This window comes from Triticum dicoccoides, chromosome 3B (genome assembly GCF_002162155.2).
Source record: "Triticum dicoccoides isolate Atlit2015 ecotype Zavitan chromosome 3B, WEW_v2.0, whole genome shotgun sequence".
Classification (NCBI taxonomy): Eukaryota; Viridiplantae; Streptophyta; class Magnoliopsida; order Poales; family Poaceae; genus Triticum; species Triticum dicoccoides.
This window is the reverse complement of record NC_041385.1, coordinates 261,266,481-261,289,957: the sequence shown is the minus strand read 5'-3', so window position 1 is coordinate 261,289,957 and position 23,477 is coordinate 261,266,481.

Below are 23,477 nucleotides of genomic sequence, written 5' to 3'. Positions count from 1 at the left end.
GTTGTGCTTCTAGTTTCATCCATCTCGTGATCATCAAAATGAACCCACTAACATGGTTGATCAAGTCTTGTTAACAAACTCATTCCGAATAATCACGGAACCGAAGAAATTTCGAATAACACTAAGTTACCTCAATGGGGATACGAAAATCCCCAACAATACGAATATCATACTTTTTCTTGACAGTAGGGAGAGGAAATTCAAAACCTCCAAATATAATCGATGGAATCTTTCCAATAGAGTTGATACTATAAACTTGAGGTTGTTTCCTCAGAAAATGCACTACGTGCTCATTGCCATTAACATGAAAAGTGACATTGCCTTTGGTGCAATCAATAACAGCCCCTGCAGTATTAAGGAAAGGTCTTCGAAGAATAATAGACATACTATCATCCTCGGAAATATCAAGAATAACAAAGTCCGTTAAAATAGTAACGTTTGCAACCACAACAGGCACATCCTCACAAATACTGACAGGTATAGCAGTTGATTTATCAGCCATTTGCAAAGATATTTCAGTAGGTGTCAACTTATTCAAATCAAGTCTACGATATAAAGAGAGAGGCATAACACTGACACCGGCTCCAAGATCACATAAAGCAGTTTTGACATAATTTCTCTTAATGGGGCATGGTATAGTAGGTACTCCTGGATCTCCAAATTTCTTTGGTATTCCACCCTTAAAAGTATAATTACCAAGCATGGTGGAAATTTCAGCTTCAGGTATCTTTCTTTTATTAGTAATGATATCCTTCATATACTTAGCATAAGGATTTGTTTTGAGCACATCAGTTAATCGCATACGTTAAAAGATGGGTCTAATCATTTCAGCAAAGCACTCAAAATCCATATCATCCTTTTTCTTGGATGGTTTCGGAGGAAAAGGCATGGGTTTCTGAACCCATGGTTCCCTTTCTTTACCATGTTTCCTAGCAACAAAGTCTCTTTTATCATAACGTTGATTCCTTGATTGTGGGTTATCAAGATCAACAGCAGGTTCAACTTCTACATCATTATCATTACTAGGTTGAGCATCAACATGAACATTATCATTAACATTATCACTAGGTTCATGTTCATCACCTGATTGTGTTTCAGCATCAGAAATAGAGGTATCATATGGATTTTCAGGTGGTTCAGCAATAGGTTCACTAGAAGTTTGCAAAGTCCTATCATTTTTCTTTTTCTTCCTCTTAGAAGAACTAGGTATATCAATATTATTTCTCTGAGAATCTTGCTCGATTCTCTTAGGGTGGCCTTCAGGATACAAAGGTTCCTGAGTCATTCTACCAGTTCTAGTAGCCACTCTAACAGCATAATCATTTTTCTTACTATTCATTTCATCAAGCACTTCTTTCTGAGCTTTAAGTACTTGTTCTACTTGAGTGGTAACCATAGAAGCATGTTTGCTAACAAGTTTAAGTTCACCTCTAATATCAGCCATATAATCACCCAAGCGTTTAATCATAAAGGTATCCTGTTTTAATTGTCTACCAAAATAAGCATTAAAGTCATCTTGCTTAAACATAAAGTCATCAAACTCATCCAAGCACTGACTAGCAATTTTAGTAGGATGGACTTCAGCTTTATCATATCTATAGAGAGAATTTACCTTTACTACCCGTGTCGGGATATCGGGAGGTTCTTCAGTAAATAAGTAATTGAGATCATATACTTCTTCAACAGGCGGTAAATTAAGACCATGTATTTCTTCAATAGGAGGTAAATTCTTAACATCTTCAGCTTTAATACCTTTTTCTTTCATAGATTTCTTTGCCTCTTGCATATCTTCAGGACTGAGAAATAGAACACCTCTCTTCTTCGGAGTTGGTTTAGGAATAGGCTCAGTAATTGGCTCAGGAACTGGTTCAGGAGGTGTCTCAGGAGGTGCCCAATTATTTTCATTTTCCAACATATTATTCAATAGAATTTCAGCTTCATCCGGTGTTCTTTCCCTGAAAAGAGAACCAGCGCAACTATCCAGGTAATCTCTGGAAGCATCAGTTGGTCCATTATAAAAGATATCAAATATTTCAGGTTTCTTAAGAGGATGATCAGGCAAAGCATTAAGTAACTTGAGAAGCCTCCCCCAAGCTTGTGGGAGACTCTCTTCTTCAATTTGCACGAAGTTGTATATTTCCCTCAAAGCAGCTTGTTTCTTATGAGCAGGGAAATATTTAGCAGAGAAGTAATAAATCATATCCTGGGGACTTTGCACACAACCAGGATCAAGAGAATTAAACCATATCTTAGCATCACCCTTTAATGAGAACGGAAATATTTTGAGTAAATAAAGGTAGCGCGATCTCTCATTATTAGTAAACAGGGCAGCTATATCATTTAACTTAGTAAGATGTGCCACAACAGTTTCAGATTCATAGCCATAAAAAGGATTAGATTCAACCAAAGTAATTATATCTGGTTCAACAGAAAAAATCATAATAATCCTTATCAGGAACACAGATAGGTGAAGTAGCAAAAGTAGGGTCGGGTCTCATCCTATCTCTAAAAGATTCTTTACTCCATTTAACTAGCAACCTCTTAAGTTCATATCTATCCTGGCAAGCAAGAATAGCTGCAGAAGATTCCGCATCAAAAAGATAACCCTCGGGAATAGCAGGCATATTTTCATCATCACTAACATCATCATATTCAGGTTCAATAATTTCTCTTTCTCTAGACCTAGCAATTTGCTCATCAAGAAATTCACCTAGGGGCACAATAGTATCAAGCATAGAAGTAGTTTCATCATAAGTATCATGCATAGCAGAAGTGGCATTATCAATAACATGCAACATATTAGAATTCATAGCAGTAGTAGGTTTAGGTGTCGCTAGCTTACTCATAACAGAAGGAGAATCTAGTGCAAGGCTAGATGGCAGTTCCTTACCTCCCCTCTGTGACGCCCCCGATTCAATCGTACACTAATCATACACGCAAACGTGTACGATCAAGATCAGGGACTCACGGGAAGATATCACAACACAACTCTAAAAGTAAAATAAGTCATACAAGCATCATAATACAAGCCAGGGGCCTCGAGGGCTCGAATACAAGTGCTCGATCATAGACGAGTCAGCGGAAGCAACAATATCTGAGTACAGACATAAGTTAAACAAGTTGCCATAAGATGGCTAGCACAAACTGGGATACAGATAGAAAGAGACGCAGGCCTCCTGCCTGGGATCCTCCTAAACTACTCCTAGTCGTTGTTAGCGGGCTGCACGTAGTAGTAGGCACCTCCAGCGTAGTAGGAGTCGTCGTCGACGGTGGCGTCTGGCTCCTGGACTCCAGCATCTGGTTGCAACAACAAGAAAGAAAGGAAAGGGGGAAAAGGGGGGAGAAAGCAACCGTGAGTACTCATCCAAAGTACTCGCAAGCAAGGAGCTACACTACATATGCATGGGTATATGTGTAAAGGGCCATATCAGTGGACTGAACTGCAGAATGCCAGAATAAGAGGGGGATAGCTAAACCTGTCGAAGACTACGCTTCTGGCAGCCTCCGTCTTGCAGCATGTAGGAGAGAGTAGATTTAAGTCCTCCAAGTAGCATCACATAGCATAATCCTACCCGGCGATCCTCCCCTCGTTGCCCTGTGGAAAAGCGATCACCGGGTTGTCTGTGGAACCTGTCTGGGTGTGTTTTATTAAGTATCTCGTTCTAGTTGTCATAAGGTCAAGGTACAACTCCGGGTTGTCCTTTTTCCGAGGGACATGGCTATTCGAATAGATAAACTTCCCTGCAGGGGTGCACCACATAACCCAACACGCTCGATCCCATTTGGCCGGACACACTTTCCTGGGTCATGCCCGGCCTCGGAAGATCAACACGTCGCAGCCCCACCTAGACACAACAGAGAGGTCAACACGCCGGTCTAAATCCTATGCGCACAGGGGTCTGGGCCCATCGCCCATTGCACACCTGCATGTTGCGAGGGCGGCCGGAAGCAGACCTAGCCTCCCTTATACAAGAGTAGGTGTTCCAGTCCAATCCGGCGCGCGCCACTCCGTCGCTGACGTCAAGAAGGCTTCGGCTGATACCACGACGTCGAGTGCCCATATCTTTCCCGCGTAGTTGGTTAGTGCGTATAGGCCAGTGGCCAGACTCAGATCAAATACCAAGATCTCGTTAAGCGTGTTATTATGAAGCAACCGCGGACGCCGACCAGGGCCAGGCCCACCTCTCGCCTAGGTGGTCTCAACCTGCCCTGACGCTCCGCCACAAAGATCCACATAGAGGGCCGTCGGGACAAAGGTCCTTTCAGCCCCCAATCCGTGAATCACTCGCGGGTACTCTTCGAGCGGACCCGACTTTAGTCACCATCTGAAGTATGTATATATGTATAGTATATTACCCGTGATCACCTCCCGAGTGATCACGGCCCAATAGTATAGCAAGGCAGACTGACAAGAATGTAGGGCCAATGGTGATAAACTAGCATCCTATACTAAGCATTTAGGATTGCGGGTAAGGTATCAATGGCTGTAGCAACAATGACAGGCTATGCAACAGAATAGGAGTAACCGAACAGTAACATGCTACACTACTCTAATGCAAGCAGTATAGAGAAGAATAGGCGATATCTGGTGATCAAGGGGGGGGGCTTGCCTGGTTGCTCTGGCAAGAAGGAGGGGTCGTCAACTCCGTAGTCGAACTGGGCAGCAGCAGCGTCGGTCTCGTAGTCTACCGGAGAGAAGAGGGGGAAGAAACAATGAATACCATGCAAACAGATGCATATCGATGCATGACATGACAAGTAACGATGCTAGGTGTGCCCAATCGCGGTAGTAGGTGATACCGACGAAGGGGGAAAACATCCGGGAAAGTATTCCCGGTGTTTCACGTTTTCGGACAGATGAACCGGAGGGGGAAAGTTGCGTGTTTGCTATGCTAGGGATGTGTGGCGGACGAATGGGCTACGTATCCGGATTCGTCTCGTCGTTCTGAGCAACTTTCATGTACAAAGTATTTTCATCCGAGCTACGGTTTATTTTATAGTAATTTTAAAAAATTTAATTATTTTTAGAATTAACAGAACTAATTTAATTTAAAAATCATTTTATGATGTCATCATGACGTCAGCAGTCAACTCTGACTGTTGACTGGTCAAACTGACCCATGGGTCCCACTATCATTGACTGAGTTAGTTAAACAAAATTCAATTAGTTTAAGTAGGTGATTGGTTTAATCTAAACATGATTAACTAAGTTAATTAATTAATTAATTATAGCTTTATTATTCTCTCTCTTTTTTTAGATCTAGGGGGCTGGGCCCCATTAGTGAGTGGGCCAAAAGGCCTTAGAGGGTCAACAGGCGCGGGCGGAGCCGGGTGACGGGCACCAGCCCGCCTGACTGAGCGCTGCGGCCAGCGGGTGAAGGGGGCGGCGCTAGGCTCGATGTCGGCGACCGTGGCTGGAGCGGGGCGGCGCCGCGAGGCCAATCGGAGCGAAGGGATGAGCAGCGGCGCTGGGGGAGGCAAGGCGTGAGCGGGTGGAGGTGGCCACCGGCGGGAGGTAGGCTGCGGTTGCACGCGCACAGACGATGGCACGGTGAGCGCGCATCGGGCGCGGCCGGAGATGGCACCGGCGTGCACGGTGGTGGGGACCGGGGCGCGCGGTGACAAGGCGAGCCGAGGAAGGCGAGTGCGCGGCCGACACGGGGAGAGGAGGAGGGAAAGGCGGCGGCTCACGGTGGGGAGTAGGGTCCAGGGTAGCGGGCTCGATGAAGGTTGATGCAGCGGGGTCCAGCGATGGCGGGGACGAGGTCGAGGATGGAGAGGACGGCGAGGCGGCGACGTGACGATGTCGGCGGGTGCCGAGGTCGGGTGTCGGCGGGGACGACGAGGCCTGGGGAGGCCGGCGGGGATGAGGCGAGGCGACAGGGTGGCGCAGGTGGGGGCCGGCGAGTGCCTGGCGACAGCGAAGCGCCAGGGGAGGCAGAGAGCGCCGGGCGCTGAGGTGGTTGCCCCGATCTAGAAGGGGATCAGGGAGTGGGGAGGGAGCGAGGAGAGTGGGGAATCGGGGAGGGAGAAGTGGGAGGGTTAGGGTTTCGGTCGGGTGGACCGGGCGTTAAGTGGTGGGGGTGTGGGCCGGCCTGTTCGAGCGGCACAGGTCAGCTGGGCCATGAGGCCCAGCGGGGGGGGGGGTCTGTTGTTCTTTTTTTATATATATTCTTTTCTGTTTTATTTTAGTTACATCTTATTTTAGTTTTAGTAAAAATTATCACTAACACCTAACTTGGTACTTTTAAATAAACTACTGCCACAAAAAGTTTTACCCCTGAACAAAATAGTTTAGTATTTTATAAAATTTAGAAGGCACTTATTAATTGTTTTAGCTACTGTTTATTCATTTTAGATTATTTAACATTTTATAGAAGTGTGGTCTCTCCACCATAATTACCTATGCATTATTTGGCTCCACCGGAACATTTAGTTATAATATCTGAAAACCTTTATTGTTTGCCTTTATTTTAATTTTGAAATTTGAACCGGTTTCGAGCTAACACGAGATTAGTAACAGTAATCAAGGTGACGTGGCATCATTAGCAGAGGTTTTCTGTAGCTTGATTACCCGGGCGTTACAATTCTCCTCCACTACAAGAAATCTCGTCCCGAGATTTAAGCGGTGGAGTAAGGGGGAAAGGTGTTGGTAGTGAAAAACCTAACGAGTCTTCTCGGTCTTGGCTGCCCTTTCGAAGAGGTTGATCCTTTTCGTTGATGTATTCATTTTTCTGCTTTAGGTCATCATGATGAAGTGGCCATCCTTCCTTCGGAGTCTTCATCATACTAACGAGAGATTAAGGGGGTATACCGGAAGAATGGACCTCTGCAGGGTAGACTATCTGGTAGACAACAACGAGGAAGGTGGCGGAAAGTAACTCTCGAATTGAAATTTAAGACAACATCGAGAGCAAAGTAAGAAGGTGCAAAAATAGAAGTTTCAAGAGCATAGGCAATCGTTCGTTGCCTGAAGCGAAGTGTGAAAGGGGTTCCGAGCAATGGGAATAAGTATTGCGCCTGATACCAGATTGATGATCTCACCGGAAGGTGGCTCGTGAATTACACACAAGGCCACACATGAGGAATAACTTTGGGAACAGGGGGTGTACAGGAGAGTCAGGTTTCGATCCTGAGGAACTGTGGGTTATGGGCCCACCAAGTGTGTTTTTTAATAGGAGCAGTGACATCTTGCACGGTCACGATAGCAAGGCATGTCAGGGAGTACCATGTCAGTTATGTCGGCAACAACGTTGGTACCAAGGGCGAGGGACGAAGAGAACCATTTTCCTGATCGTTGCAACGAGGCGGACCAATAGGCAAAGTTCCCGTCCATCGGTGGTTACTGGAATGTCATCAACAAAAGTAACAGGGTCTTACTGACGGAATTGTACACGAGGGGTTTACATAAGCAGGGAATTAATACTGCTTAGACCATAATGATCACCAGCAAGGTTAAACCAAATAATGGAAAGGAAGATATGATTATCAGATATTTCAGGGGTATATCCTTACCAATGATAAGCAGAGCATGATATCCATGACAGGATATAATGTAGAAAACCCTTTAGGTAAGGGGAGAAAAATTTCATGACATTACCCATACAACGGTGTTCGGATAATTGAGCAAGAAACATTTAGCATTGGGATTCAAATGTTCTTGTTGAAAACCGGAGTACCACAAACATGCTTCGAGACAGGATTGACATGGTCTTCAAGCAAAGGTCAGGCTTTGGATACAAAGGATCCATCGAAAACAACTTATAGAATAAGTCTTACAGTTTCCTCATGGATGAATGGATAACCTTGCTGAAAAGGAATCTATAACAATAGGGCCTTCGGTCAGGTGTGCTAGGCACGACAGCACCTTACCGGGTCACATAGACTCTTGGAAATATGTTCCAACCATCATATCTAACCGAGATTCAGATTTGATTGGTGTCAGGATAACTCAGACTTGGGATGCCTAAGAAGAAAGGTGCAACACACATTGTCGAGATGACATTGTAAGATTCTCGGGAATTGAACTATGGAAGCGAGTTCTGAAACAAGAGCTCATCATTAATTCCAGGAGAGGTGAGGAGGTGGCTGATTGACTCAGCGAAAATTCATCGAGATTTCCAAAGGATGGATTTCCACAATTTTTGTGAACAAGGAATCATATTGGACAAGTCGAAGTATACAACGAAGTATGTTTGAGGAGAACATACTCGAGTGAACATTGATCGAAACGTGCACCTAGAAGATGGACTAAGTAGCACGATCGAGGTTAGAGTGGTGATTCAATAACCAATAGACCAAGAATCAAGTTATCGACCATTAACTCCAAGCAATAGGGTTGCTATAAGTTCGAAATTTACACCTCTCAGTCCATTTGTCAGTATTCCGGTTAGAATCAACACGGGGACCAAGAAAGAATGGTGAGGGTGAGAAGTATCGCAATACCAAGAATTCTTAAGAAGTGGTGAAATTCTCACGACATCCTTGGCATAAAAGATGGTAATACTCCAAGGTAAAGAAGAACAAATGCTGGATAACAAGGAACTCAAGGTATAACACAAAACACGGACAAGTTTGTGTTGAACGGAAGGCAATAAAGTGGCCGATGATAATACCAATCATCCAGGGAAAGGATGGCATTTCTCATCATGAATTCAATTGATATCTTGGAAGACCTCAGAATGTTGATGATGATCATGACACATTTGTCGAGAGGTTTCGAGAAGCTGTAACTGATCGGCGATGACATCAAGTCAACGGAATGATGAAGCAAAAAGTTATTGGAACCATGGGTACGACACAAACTCAAAGTCAAGCTTGTTGTTCAATGTTAAATGATATGACGAGAAAGATCAACGTAAGCTTAGCTCATTGTCGAAAGTTGTGCTTCGGGATTAAGGACCAGGTAGCACAGTTAAAATCGGCATGGCAAAGATATAGCCAAGCAGGCTAGGAATGACGTGATTGAGTTCAAACTCGTAAGTAATGAAGGTTACCAAGTGTTGCTTAATCGCGATGCGGACTCGAGTCAGTTATCGGTGTCTTTGAGTGTTTATAACTCAGAGCCCGTGAAAAATTGGAATCAATGAGAATGTAGCACTTGATGAAGAACTCATAAGTTATGAAGTTCCGTGATAATCTTGAGATACCAGGGGGTAATACCCGACGATAGATCAAAGTAGAGGTTGGACTGGGGTATTGCTCTATAGAAGACAAGTGCTTACACTTGCACAAGAAATGGTATTTAAAGGAGAACATGGTCAGAACCATGATTGCAAAAGGCCAGATCCCAGATATAAGAACTTATACCAAGGGAATAATTAATTTAAGAGAAGCTTTAATGATAGGATCTACATCATGTCCATGGGCATGAACACAAAGTTCAAGGTCGACTCCCACTTCTTCAATACATAACCTTTCATTCACTTCTCTAGATAAAAATGATTTCCGTGTCAAAACCTACCTGGTGAATTATCAGAGGAGTATGACCCGTGAAAACTTTCGAGTTCACACAGATTAAGGAAGGCATAGGTTCAACCCATCGGGGCTTCTTAGAACATATACCACAACTTCAGGGGTAAATAACACAAGGTCGAAAGCATAGCATGTTTGACAAAGCAGAGGATACAATTTACCAAAGGCATTATGTATCCGAGAAAAGACTCACAGAGTTATTGAATATGGGGGACACTGCCGGATAATAATCCAACAAGAGGTATGGTGGTCTACAACGGAGCTGATGTGAGTATCGGTACTCTATCAAAGGAAGCGGGAATGCAAGTGCATCGGATTATAGAAACAACTGACTAACTCAAAGCTCAAATGCAAAGGAATTATGAATTCCAAGACAAGGCATCAGAAGCAATGCTCTGATTAAGGATGGATAAGTTGAATAGCCTTAGGGGTACAATCGACGGCAATTTGATTGGTCAAGATCCAGCTCATGTTTAAAATGACATCTGAGCCAGAAAGATATTTTAAAAGGATCAACTGATGATTGCGTGCATTCGCACTCATGTTGAATCAATAGGATCAAAAAGACGTGCCTAAGGATACTAACGAATATTGCCAGACATATGGAAAGCATCCATAATGCAAGCAGACAAGTATTGCAGAGCAATAAGCTACTAAGGATTTTTGGAGGATCAAATAGTATTTCGAAGACCAATGTGAAACACATGAACAACTGGGGATGAACGGATACTTGATAAGGGCGAGAAATTATCCATAGGGGTATTCAGGTGGCAAGGAACTGCAAGGCAGTAGGCACAAAATATTCTCGAAATAATAGAAAGGATTTCAAGGTATCTTGTAATAACAAGATCAACTAGGAATAAAAGTAAGAACGGCAAGTGTATGTACTTATCCATAGGGATGTTTTGGTGGTAGGGAATTGCAAACACGACAGGCACAAGGTCTCGAGAGAATATTGGAGAGTATCTTCGAATTCTTCTGGTTCACGGAGCAATCATCTAGAGTGAGGGGTTCTCCGGGAGGAAGTAGTAACGAGATCCTAATGTTAGATTTTAGTAAATTCATTTAACCCGAATAGGGGAGAGATTAGAGACCCAGAGTAAAGATCGAGGAGTAAAAGATACTAGTAGCACCCAATGGCGACGTGGGCCCGTAAGCTGCACAGCCATGTTAATAAAAACGTTTTCAATGACTAGACTCGACTTCGGCCAAGGAGTTGGAAAGGGGGATTCCTACAGGCAGTCGGCTCTGATACCAACTTGTGACGCCCCCGATTCAATCGTACACTAATCATACACGCAAACGTGTACGATCAAGATCAGGGACTCACGAGAAGATATCACAACACAACTCTAAAAGTAAAATAAGTCATACAAGCATCATAATACAAGCTAGGGGCCTCGAGGGCTCGAATACAAGTGCTCGATCATAGACGAGTCAGCGGAAGAAACAATATCTGAGTACAGACATAAGTTAAACAAGTTGCCATAAGATGGCTAGCACAAACTAGGATACAGATCGAAAGAGACGCAGGCCTCCTGCCTGGGATCCTCCTAAACTACTCCTGGTCGTCGTTAGCGGGCTGCACGTAGTAGTAGGCACCTCCAGCGTAGTAGGAGTCGTCGTCGACGGTGGCGTCTGGCTCCTAGACTCCAGCATCTGGTTGTGACAACCAGAAAGAAAGGAAAGGGGGAAAGGGGGGAGAAAGCAACCGTGAGTACTCATCCAAAGTACTCGCAAGCAAGGAGCTACACTACATATGCATGGGTATATGTGTAAAGGGCCATATCAGTGGACTGAACTGCAGAATGCCAGAATAAGAGGGGGGTAGCTAAACCTGTCGAAGACTACGCTTCTGGCAGCCTCCGTCTTGCAGCATGTAGGAGAGAGTAGATTGAAGTCCTCCAAGTAGCATCGCATAGCATAATCCTACCCGGCGATCCTCCCCTCGTTGCCCTGTGGAAAAGCGATCACCCGTTTGTCTGTGGAACTTGTCTGGGTGTGTTTTATTAAGTATCCGGTTCTAGTTGTCATAAGGTCAAGGTACAACTCCGGGTCGTCCTTTTTCCGAGGGACACGGCTATTCGAATAGATAAACTTCCCTGCAGGGGTGCACCACATAACCCAACACGCTCGATCCCATTTGGCCGGACACACTTTCCTGGGTCATGCCCGGCCTCGGAAGATCAACACGTCGCAGCCCCACCTAGGCACAACAGAGAGGTCAACACGCCAGTCTAAATCCTATGCACGCAGGGGTCTGGGCCCATCGCCCATTGCGCACCTGCACGTTGCGAGGGCGTCCGGAAGCAGACCTAGCCTCCCTTATACAAGAGTAGGCGTTCCAGTCCAATCCGGCGCGCGCCGCTCCGTCGTTGATGTCAAGAAGGCTTCGGCTGATACCACGACGTCGAGTGCCCATATCTTTCCCGCGTAGTTGGTTAGTGCGTATAGGCCAGTGGCCAGACTCAGATCAAATACCAAGATCTCGTTAAGCGTGTTATTATGAAGCAACAGCGGACGTCGACCAGGGCCAGGCCCACCTCTCGCCTAGGTGGTCTCAACCTGCCCTAACGCTCCGCCACAAAGATCCACACAAAGGGCCGTCGGGAAAAAGGTCCTTTCAGCCCCCAATCCGTGAATCACTCGCGGGTACTCTTCGAGCGGACCCGACTTTAGTCACCATCTGAAGTATGTATATATGTATACTATATTACCCGTGATCACCTCCCGAGTGATCACGGCCCAATAGTATAGCAAGGTAGACTGACAAGAATGTAGGGCCAATGGTGATAAACTAGCATCCTATACTAAGCATTTAGGATTGCGGGTAAGGTATCAATGACTGTAGCAACAATGACAGGCTATGCAACAGAATAGGAGTAACCGAACAGTAACATGCTACACTACTCTAGTGCAAGCAATATAGAGAAGAATAGGCGATATCTGGTGATCAAGGGGGGGGGGGGCTTGCCCGGTTGCTCTGGCAAGAAGGAGGGGTCGTCAACTCCGTAGTTGAACTGGGCAGCAGCAGCGTCGGTCTCGTAGTCTACCGGAGAGAAGAGGGGGAAGAAACAATGAATACCATGCGAACAGATGCATATTGATGCATGACATGACAAATAACAATGCTAGGCGTGCCCAATCGCGGTACTAGGTGATACCGACGAAGAGGGAAAACATCCGGGAAAGTATTCCTGGTGTTTCGCGTTTTCGGATAGATGAACCGGAGGGGGAAAGTTGCGTGTTTACTATGCTAGGGATGTGTGGCGGACGAACGGGCTATGTATCTGGATTCATCTCGTCGTTCTGAGCAACTTTCATGTACAAAGTATTTTCATCCGAGCTACGGTTTATTTTATATTAATTTTAAAAAATTTAATTATTTTTAGAATTAACAGAACTAATTTAATTTAAAAATCATTTTATGATGTCATCATGACGTCAGCAGTCAACTCTGACTGTTGACTGGTCAAACTGACCCGTGGGTCCCACTGTCATTGACTAAGTTAGTTAAACAAAATTCAATTAGTTTAAGTAGGTGATTAGTTTAATCTAAACATGATTAACTAAGTTAATTAATTAATTAATTAATTAATTATTTTGATTATAGCTTTATTATTCTCTCTCTTTTTTTAGATCCAGGGGGCTGGGCCCCATTAGTCAGTGGGCCAAAAGGCCTTAGAGGGTCAACAGGCGCGGGCGGAGACGGGTGACACGCACCAGCCCGCCCGACTGAGCGCTGCGGCCAGCGGGTGAAGGGGGCGGCGCCAGGCTCGACGTTGGCGACCGTGGCTGGAGCGGGGCGGCGCCGCGAGGCCAACCGGAGCGAAGGGATGAGCAGCGGCGCCGGGGGAGGTAGGGCGTGAGCGGGTGGAGGTGGCCACCGGCGGGAGGTAGGCTGCGGTTGCACGCGCACAGACGATGGCACGGTGAGCGCGCATCGGGCGCGGCCGGAGATGGCACCGGCGTGCACGATGGTGGGGACCGGGGCGCGCGGTGACGAGGCGAGCCGAGGAAGGCGAGTGTGCGGCCGACATGGGGAGAGGAGGAGGGAAAGGCGGCGGCTCACGGTGGGGAGTAGGGTCCAGGGTAGCGGGCTCGATGAAGGTTGATGCAGCGGGGTCCAGCGACGGCTGGGACGAGGTCGAGGATGGAGAGGACGGCGAGGCGGCGACGTGACGATGTCGGCGGGCGCCGAGGTCGGGTGTCGGCGGGGACGACGAGCGTCGATGGGGCGACGAGGCCTGGGGAGGCCGGCGGGGATGAGGCGAGGCGACGGGGTGGCGCAGGTGGGGGCCGGCGAGTGCCTGGCGACGGAGAAGCGCCGGGGGAGGCAGAGAGCGCCGGGCGCTGAGGTGGTTGCCCCGATCCAGAAGGGGATCGGGGAGTGGGGAGGGAGCGAGGAGAGTGGGGAATCGGGGAGGGAGAAGTGGGAGGGTTAGGGTTTCGGTCGGGTGGACCGGCCGTTAACTGGTGGGGGTCTGGGCCGGCCTGTTCGAGCAGCACAGGTCAGCTGGGCCACGAGGCCTAGCGGGTGGGGGGGTCTGTTGTTCTTTTTTTATATATAGTCTTTTCTGTTTTATTTTAGTTACATCTTATTTTAGTTTTAGTAAAAATTATCACTAACACCTAACTTGGTACTTTTAAATAAACTACTGCCACAAAAAGTTTTACCCCTGAACAAAATAGTTTAGTATTTTATAAAATTCAGAAGGCACTTATTAATTGTTTTAGCTACTGTTTATTCATTTTAGATTATTTAACATTTTATAGAAGTGTGGTCTCTCCACCATAATTACCTATGCATTATTTGGCTCCACCGGAACATTTAGTTGTAATATGTGAAAACCTCTATTGTTTGCCTTTATTTTAATTTTGAAATTTGAACCGGTTTCGTGCTAACGCGAGATTAGTAACAGTAATCAAGGTGACGTGGCATCATTAACAGAGGTTCACTGTAGCTTGATTACCCGGGCGTCACACCCTCGTAGTTGAGGGCAAAATAGTAGTTCGATCATCTTTCAGGTTCTTCATAGTGTCCAGCAGATATAAATCCCAAGTGACTCAAAGAATAGACCTATGCTCCCCGGCAACGGCGCCAGAAAAAGGTCTTGATAACCCACAAGTATAGGGGATTGCAACAGTTTTCGAGGGTAGAGTATTCAACCCAAATTTATTGATTCGACACAAGGGGAGCCAAAGAATATTCTCAAGTATTAGCAGCTGAGTTGTCAATTCAACCACATCTGGAAACTTAGTATCTGCAGCAAAATGTTTAGTAGCAAAGTAATATGATAGTGGTGGTAACGGTAACAAAAGTAAAGACAGCAAAAGTAATGTTTTTGGTATTTTGTAGTGATAGTAACAGTAGCAACGGAAAAGTAAATAAGCGAGAACCAGTATATGGAAAACTCGTAGGCACCGGATTAGCGATGGATAATTATGCCGGATGCGGTTCGTCATGTAACAGTCATAACATAGGGTGACACAGAACTAGCTCCAGTTCATCAATGTAATGTAGGCATGTATTCCGTATATAGTCATACGTGCTTATAGAAAAGAACTTGCATGACATCTTTTGTCCTAGCCTCCCGTGGCAGCGGGGTCCTATTGGAAACTAAGGGATATTAAGGCCTCCTTTTAATAGAGAACCGGAACAAAGCATTATCACATAGTGAATACATGGAATCCTCAAACTATGGTCATCACCGGGATTGGTCCCGATTATTGTCACTTCGGGGTTGCCGGATCATAACACATAGTAGGTGACTATAGACTTGCAAGATAGGATCAAGAACACACATATATTCATGAAAACATAATAGGTTCAGATCTGAAATCATGGTACTCGGGCCCTAGTGACAAGCATTAAGCATAGCAAAGTCATAGCAACATCAATCTCAGAACATAATGGATACTAGGGATCAACCCTAACAAAACTAACTCGATTACATGATAAATCTCATCCAACCCATCACCGTCCAGCAAGCCTACGATGCAATTACTCACGCACGGCGGTGAGCATCATGAAATTGGTGTGGAGGATGGTTGATGATGACGACGGCGACGAATCCCCCTCTCCGGAGCCCCGAAGCAACTCCAGATTAGCCCTCCCAAGAGAGATAAGGGCTTGGCGGTGCCTCCGTATCGTAAAACGCGATGATTTCTTCTCTCTGATTTTTTTCTCCCTGAAAGCCAATATATGGAGTTGGAGTTGGCGTCGGAGGGCCACCAGGGGGCCCACGAGGTAGGGGGGCGCGCCCAGGGGGGGCGCCCCCACCCTCGTGGACAGGGTGTGGGCCCCTGGTCTTCATCTTTGGCGAGGATTTTTTTTTGTTTTTTCTAAGGTGTTCCGTAGAGTTCCAGGTCATTCTGAGAACTTTTATTTTCTGCACATAAAACAACACCATGGCAATTCTGCTGAAAATAGCGTCAGTCCGGGTTAGTTCCATTCAAATCATACAAATTAGAGTCCAAAACAAGGGCAAACGTGTTTGGAAAAGTAGATACGACGGAGACGTATCAGTGAGGCAAGTCCTTCGTGGGCGACGACCATGGTGGGATGGACAAGGTTGCTTCTTCATGGACCCTTCATGGGTGGAGCCCTCCATGGACTCGCGCAGTCGTTACCCTTCATGGGTTGAAGTCTCCATCAACGTGGATGTACGATAGCACCACCTATCGGAACCACGACAAAAAACATCTCTGTCTCCTATTGTGTTTGCACTCTCCAAACCCTTCCCTTTACATTCTTGCAAGTTGCATTCTTTACTTTCTGCTGCTCATATACTCTTTGCATGCTTGCTTGAATTGTGTTAAGATTGCTTGAACCGTGCTAAGTTGCTAAAATCTGCCAAAGACTAAAATTGGGAAAAGGAGGAAAACGTGCCGCAAAGCACGCCTCCAAGTGGTGCCCGAGCGCCTCCCTCGTGATCTTGGCAAAGTCTGAGGCCCTCGAGGAGAGAGCCCTCGAGCCTTGCCCGAGGAGGGCGCTGGGCGCGCCTTCCTATGCGATGGAGGGAGGCGCCCCTTGGACGGGCGCAGATCCTGACGCGGCGCCTCCGGAGACGCCTGCCTCCTGGGGCCTTGAGCTGGGTGATGTCTTTTTCTTCTTGGGAGCTGCCTCGGGAAGGTTGCCGCTCTTGCTGTCTGGATCTTCAACTGATGCGGCTTGGAAGGCACGCTCAAGAGAGCACACCGCATCCCTCTCTTCGCAGGGGACTGTGATGACCCCGCCGCTTCCTGGCATCTTGAGGATGTTGTAACCATGGTGAGTCACGACCATGAACTTGGCCAGGGCTGGATACCCGAGGATGGCATTGTATGGCAGGTGAATGTGGGCAACATCAAAGTCAATGAGCTCGGTACGGTAGTTCTTCCGCTGTCCGGACAGTGACTCTTGAGAAAGGCTTGGTCGGCTGAAGCTGGTCATATGGCAGTTGGAAATTGTTGAACGTCTCAACGGACAGAACGTTGAGTCCTGCGCCGCCATCGAATAGGGTCCTGGTAACTTGCACCTTGATGATAACTGGGGAACAAAGCATTGGGAGGACCCCGGCTGTAGCCGCACACTTGAGCTGATCCGCTGAGCTGAACGTGATGGCGCATGTGGAACACCTGAGAGGGCGCGTGGCCTCGAGCTTGGGAGGACTGCGTTCACTTCGCGAGCAAACTGCTTGAAGATGCGCTAGGAGGCTGGGGCCTGGGCACCACCCAAGATGCAAGTGATAGCACGTGGCTCCTAGAAGCCCCCAGCCCCCTCGTCCTGATGATGGTCGTCATTCCTTCTTGGCGGTGGTGGCAGAGGAGGAAGGCCTGCGTTGCCCTGCGGGCGATCCTCGCGAGGTTGATCCCTCCAAGCCCCCTCATGAGGCTGGTCCTGCCAGCGGTCCTCGCGAGGCCGGTCACGCCATCCTTGGCGAGGGCCACGGTCGTCCCATCGTCCTCCACCTCTTCCTCCCCCTCGGCCATAGCCCCGATCGTTGCACTCGGGGCGTCGACCGATACTCCTTCTCGCATGGCCCTGAGCTCTTGGCATTCGTTGGTGTTGTGGGTGTGGAGGTCGTGGTACACGCAGTACCGGCTACCCTTGGACGACTCCGGCTAGTCCCTGCCGTGCTTCGTGTCTAGTTCTGCTGCGAGCACGGCTGCTCATTTGCGCTTCACGTCCTTGGCCTTTTCTTTCTTCTCTTTAGGGTCAGCAGCTGGGAGTTCGAGAAGGGATAGGCGTCCCTCCTCAGCCCTTGCCCACTTGGTCGCCAGGTTGAATAGCTCCAGAGATGTGCACAGATCCTTGTGGATTGCCAGTTCCTCCTTCATCTTGACGTCGCAGACGCCATCAGAGAACCCTGAGATGATGTCCTCCTCGGTCACATTGGGAATCTTGAGGTGACCGCCGTTGAAGCGTTGGATGTACTTTGCAGGGTCTCTCCAGGTTGCTGCTTGATGCGACGCAGGTCACCCACGACTGGAGGATGGTCGCGAGTGCCCTGAAAGTTGGCGATGAAGCGGGTGCGCATCTCATCCCAGGATGAGGTTGTGCCGGGAGGCAGGTTCAGGAGCCAGGGCATCGTCTTTGAGCGTCATGGGAAACCAATTCGACATGACCTTCTTGTCTCCGTTGGCCGCTTCGATGCCCAGCTCGTAGAGCTGCAGGAACTCCGCGGGGTCGGCAGTGCCGTCATAGTGAGCAGGCAGATCTGGCTTGAACTTGCACAACCAGGCGATAATGCGTAGCTCGGTGGTGAAGGCGCGGCAGCCTGCGGTGGCCACCGGAGCTCTTTTCTGACGCGGGGCTTGCTCCTAGGGATTCTGTTGGGGAACGTTGCAGAAAATTAAAAAATTTCCTACGGTTTCACCAAGATCCATATATGAGTTCATCTAAGCAACGAGTCAAGGGAGAGAGTTTGCATCTACATACCACTTGTAGATCGCGTGCGGAAGCTTGCAAGGGGATGGTGATGATGGAGTCGTACTCGACGTGATTCAGATCACCGAAGTCCAAGTGCTGAACGGACAGCACCTCCGCGTTCAACACACGTACGGGACGGGAGACGTCTCCTCCTTCTTGATCCAGCAAGGGGGAAGGAGAGGTTGAGGAAGCTCGCTCCAACGGCAGCACGACGGTGTGGTGGTGTTGGTGCAGCAGTACTCCGACAGGGCTTCGCCAAGCGCTTAACGGAGGAGGAGAGGTGTTGGGGAGGGGAGGGGCTGCGCCTTTGGATGTGTGCATCAGCCCTCCCCCCACCCCTCTATTTATAGGGGAAGGGGCAAGGGGGGCCGACCCCTCTAGATGGGATCTAGAGGGGGGGCGGCGGCCAGGGAGGGGAGGCTTGCCCCCCAAGCAAGGGGGGCGCCCCCCTCAGGGTTTCCCTCCCAACCCTAGGCGCATGGGCCCAAGGTGGGGGGCGCGCCCAGCCCTCCAGGGGCTGGCTCCCTCCCCTTTGCGGCCCATGTGGCCCTCCGGGAGGGGTGGCCCCTCCCGGTGGACCCCCGGAACACCTCCGGTGGCCCCGGTACAATACCGATAACCCCCGGAAACTTTCCGGTGTCCGTATGACAACTTCCCATATATAAAACTTCACCTCCGGACCATTCCGGAACTCCTCATGACGTCCGGGATCTCATCCGGGACTCCGAACAACATTCGGTAGTCACATACTAGTCTTCCTAATAACCCTAGCGTCACCGAACCTTAAGTGTGTAGACCCTACGGGTTCGGGAGACACGCAGACATGACCAAGACGACTCTCGGGCAATAACCAACAGCGGGATATGGATATCCATGTTGGCTCCCACATGCTCCTCGATGATTTCCTCGGTTGAACCACGATGTCGAGGATTCGATCAAAACCCTGTATGCAATTCCCTTTGTCAATCGGTACGTTTCTTGCCCGAGACTCGATCGTTGGTATCCCAATACCTTGTTCAGTCTCGTTACCGGCAAGTCACTTTACTCGTACCGTAATGCATGATCCCGTGGCCAACACCTTGGTCACCTTGAGCTCATTATGATGATGCATTACCGAGTGGGCCCAGAGATACCTCTCCGTCATACGGAGTGACAAATCCCAGTCTTGATCCGTGTCAACCCAACAGACACTTTCGGAGATACCTGTAATGCACCTTTATAGTCACCCAGTTACGTTGTGATGTTTGATACACCCAAGGCACTCCTACGGTATCCGGGAGTTACACGATCTCATGGTCGAAGGAAGAGATACTTGACATTGGCAAAGCTCTAGCAGACGAACTACACGATCTTTATGCTATGCTTAGGATTGGGTCTTGTCCATCACATCATTCTCCTAATGATGTGATCTCGTTATCAACGACATCCAATGTCCATAGTCAGGAAACCATGACTATCTGTTGATCACAACGAGCTAGTCAACTAGAGGCTCACTAGGGACATATTGTGGTCTATGTGTTCACACGTGTATTATGATTTCCGGATAATACAGTTATAGCATGAACAAAAGACAGTTATCATGAACAATGAAATATAATAATACTTTTATTATTGCCTCTAGGGCATATTTCCAACAGTCTCCCACTGGCACTAGAGTCACCAATCTAGTTACATTGTGATGAATCGAACACCCATAGAGTTCTGGTGTTGATCATGTTTCGCTCGCGAGAGAGGTTTAGTCAACGGATCTGCGACATTCAGATCCGTATGTACTTTGCAAATATCTATGTCTCCATCTTGAACATTTTCACGGATGGAGTTGAAACGACGCTTGATGTGCCTGGTCTTCTTGTGAAACCTGGGCTCCTTGGCCAGGGCAATAGCTCCAGTGTTGTCACAGAAGAGTTTGATCGGCCCCGACGCATTGGGTATGACTCCTAGGTCGGTGATGAACTCCTTCACCCAAATCGCTTCATGCGCTGCCTCCGAGGCTGCCATGTACTCCGCTTCACACGTAGATCCCGCCACGATGCTCTGCTTGCAGCTGCACCAGCTTACTACTCCACCATTCAACATATACACGTATCCGGTTTGTGACTTAGAGTCATCCAGATCTGAGTCGAAGCTAGCGTCGACGTAACCCTTCACGACGAGCTCTTCGTCTCCTCCATAAACGAGAAACATGTCCTTTGTCCTTTTCAGGTACTTCAGGATATTCTTGACCGCTGTCAAGTGTTCCTTGCCGGGATTACTTTGGTATCTTGCTACCAAACTTACGGCAAGGTTTACATCGGGTCTGGTACACAGCATGGCATACATAATAGATCCTATGGCTGAAGCATAGGGGATGACACTCATCTCTTCTTTATCTTTTGCCGTGGTCGGTGACTGAGCTGAGCTCAATCTCACACCTTGTAACATAAGCAAGAACCCCTTCTTGGACTGATCCATTTTGAACCTCTTCAAAATCTTATCAAGGTATGTGCTTTGTGAAAGACCTATGAGGCGTCTCAATCTATCTCTATAGATTTTGATGCCCAATATATAAGCAGCTTCTCCAAGGTCCTTCATTGAAAAACACTTATTCAAGTAGGCCTTAATGCTGTCCAGAAGTTCTATATTATTTCCCATCAAGAGTATGTCATCTACATATAATATGAGAAATGCTACAGAGCTCCCACTCACTTTCTTGTAAACGCAGGCTTCTCCATAAGTCTGCATAAACCCAAACGCTTTGATCATCTCATCAAAGCGAATGTTCCAACTCCGAGATGCTTGCACCAGCCCATAAATGGATCGCTGGAGCTTGCATACTTTGTTAGCGTTCTTAGGATCAACAAAACCTTCCGGCTGCATCATATACAGCTCTTCCTTAAGATGTCCGTTAAGGAATGCTGTTTTGACGTCCATCTGCCATATCTCATAATCATAGTATGCGGCAACTGCTAACATGATTCGAACGGACTTCAGCTTCGCTACAGGAGAGAATGTCTCGTCATAGTCAATTCCTTGAACTTGTCGATAACCCTTAGCGACAAGTCAAGCTTTATAGATGGTAACATTACCATCCGCGTCCGTCTTCTTCTTAAAAATCCATTTGTTTTCTATCGCTCGCCGATCATCAGGCAAGTCTGTCAAAGTCCATACTTTGTTTTCATACATGGATTCTATCTCGGATCTCATGGCTTCAAGCCATTTGTTGGAATCTGGGCCCGCCGTTGCTTCTTCATAGTTCGAAGGTTCACCGTTGTCTAACAACATGATTTCCAGGACAGGGTTGCCGTACCACTCTGGTGCGGAACGTGTCCTTGTGGACCTACGAAGTTCAGTAGCAACTTGATCCGAAGTACCTTGATCATTATTTTCCTCTTCAGTTGGTGTGGGCATCACAGGAACGGTTTCCTGCGCTGCACCACTTTCCTGTTCGAGAGGTAGTACTTCATCGAGTTCTACTTTCCTCCCACTTACTTCTTTCGAGAGAAACTCTTTTTCCAGAAAGCATCCGTTCTTGGCAACAAAGATCTTGCCTTCGGATCTTAAGTAGAAGGTATACCCGACAGTTTCCTTAGGGTATCCTATGAATACGCATTTTTCCGACTTGGGTTCGAGCTTTTCAGGTTGAAGTTTCTTGACATAAGCATCGCATCCCCAAACTTTTAGAAACGACAGCTTAGGTTTCTTCCCAAACCATAATTCATACGGTGTCGTCTCAACGGATTTAAGACGGTGCCCTATTTAAAGTGAATGTAGCTGTCTCTAGAGCGTATCCCCAAAATGATAGCGGTAAATCGGTAAGAGACATCATAGACCGCACCATATCCAATAGAGTGCGATTACGACGTTCGGACACACTGTTTCGCTGAGGTGTTCCAGGCGGCGTGAGTTGTGAAACGATTCCACATTTTCTTAAGTGTGTACCAAATTCGTGACTTAAGTATTCTCCTCCACGATTTGATCGTAGGAACTTTATCTTTCGGTCACGTTGATTCTCTACCTCACTCTGAAATTCCTTGAACTTTTCAAAGGTCTCAGACTTGTGTTTCATTAAGTAGACATACCCATATCTACTTAAGTCATCAGTGAGAGTGAGAACATAACGATATCCTCCGCGAGCCTCAACGCTCATTGGACCGCACACATCGGTATGTATGATTTCCAACAAGTTGGTTGCTCGCTCCATTGTTCCGGAGAACGGAGTCTTGGTCATTTTGCCCATGAGGCATGGTTCGCATGTGTCAAACGATTCATAATCAAGAGACTCTAAAAGTCCATTAGCATGGAGCTTCTTCATGCGCTTGACACCAGTGTGACCAAGGCGGCAGTGCCACAAGTATGTGGGACTATCGTTACCAACTTTACATCTTTTGGCATCCACACTATGAACATGTGTAATACTACGCTCGAGATTCATTAAGAATAAACCATTGACCATCGGAGCATGATCATAAAACATATCTCTCATATAAATCGAACAACCATTATTCTCAGACTTAAATGAGTAGCCATCTCGTATTAAACGAGATCCAGATACAATGTTCATGCTCAAACTTGGCACCAAATAACAATTATTAAGGTTCAAAACTAATCTCGTAGGTAAATGTAGAGGCAGCATGCCGACGGCGATCACATCGACTCTGGAACCATTCCCGACGTGCATCGTCACCTCGTCCTTTGCCAGTCTGTGTTTATTCCGCAGCTCCTGCTGTGAGTTACAAATATGAGCAACGGCACCGGTATCAAATACCCAGGAGTTACTACGAGTACTAGTAAGGTACACATCAATTACATGTATATCAAATATACCTTTGGTGTTGCCGTCCTTCTTATCCGCTAAGTATTTGGGGCAGTTCTGCTTCCAGTGACCCTTCCCCTTGCAATAAAAGCACTCAGTCTCAGGCTTGCGTCCATTCTTAGACTTCTTCCCGGCAACTGGCTTACTGGGCACGGCAACGTCCTTGCCGTCCTTCTTGAAGTTCTTCTTCCCCTTGCCCTTCTTGAACTTAGTGGTCTAATTGACCATCAACACTTGATGTTCTTTCTTGATTTCAGCCTCTGCTGACTTCAGCATCGAGAACACTTCAGGAATGGT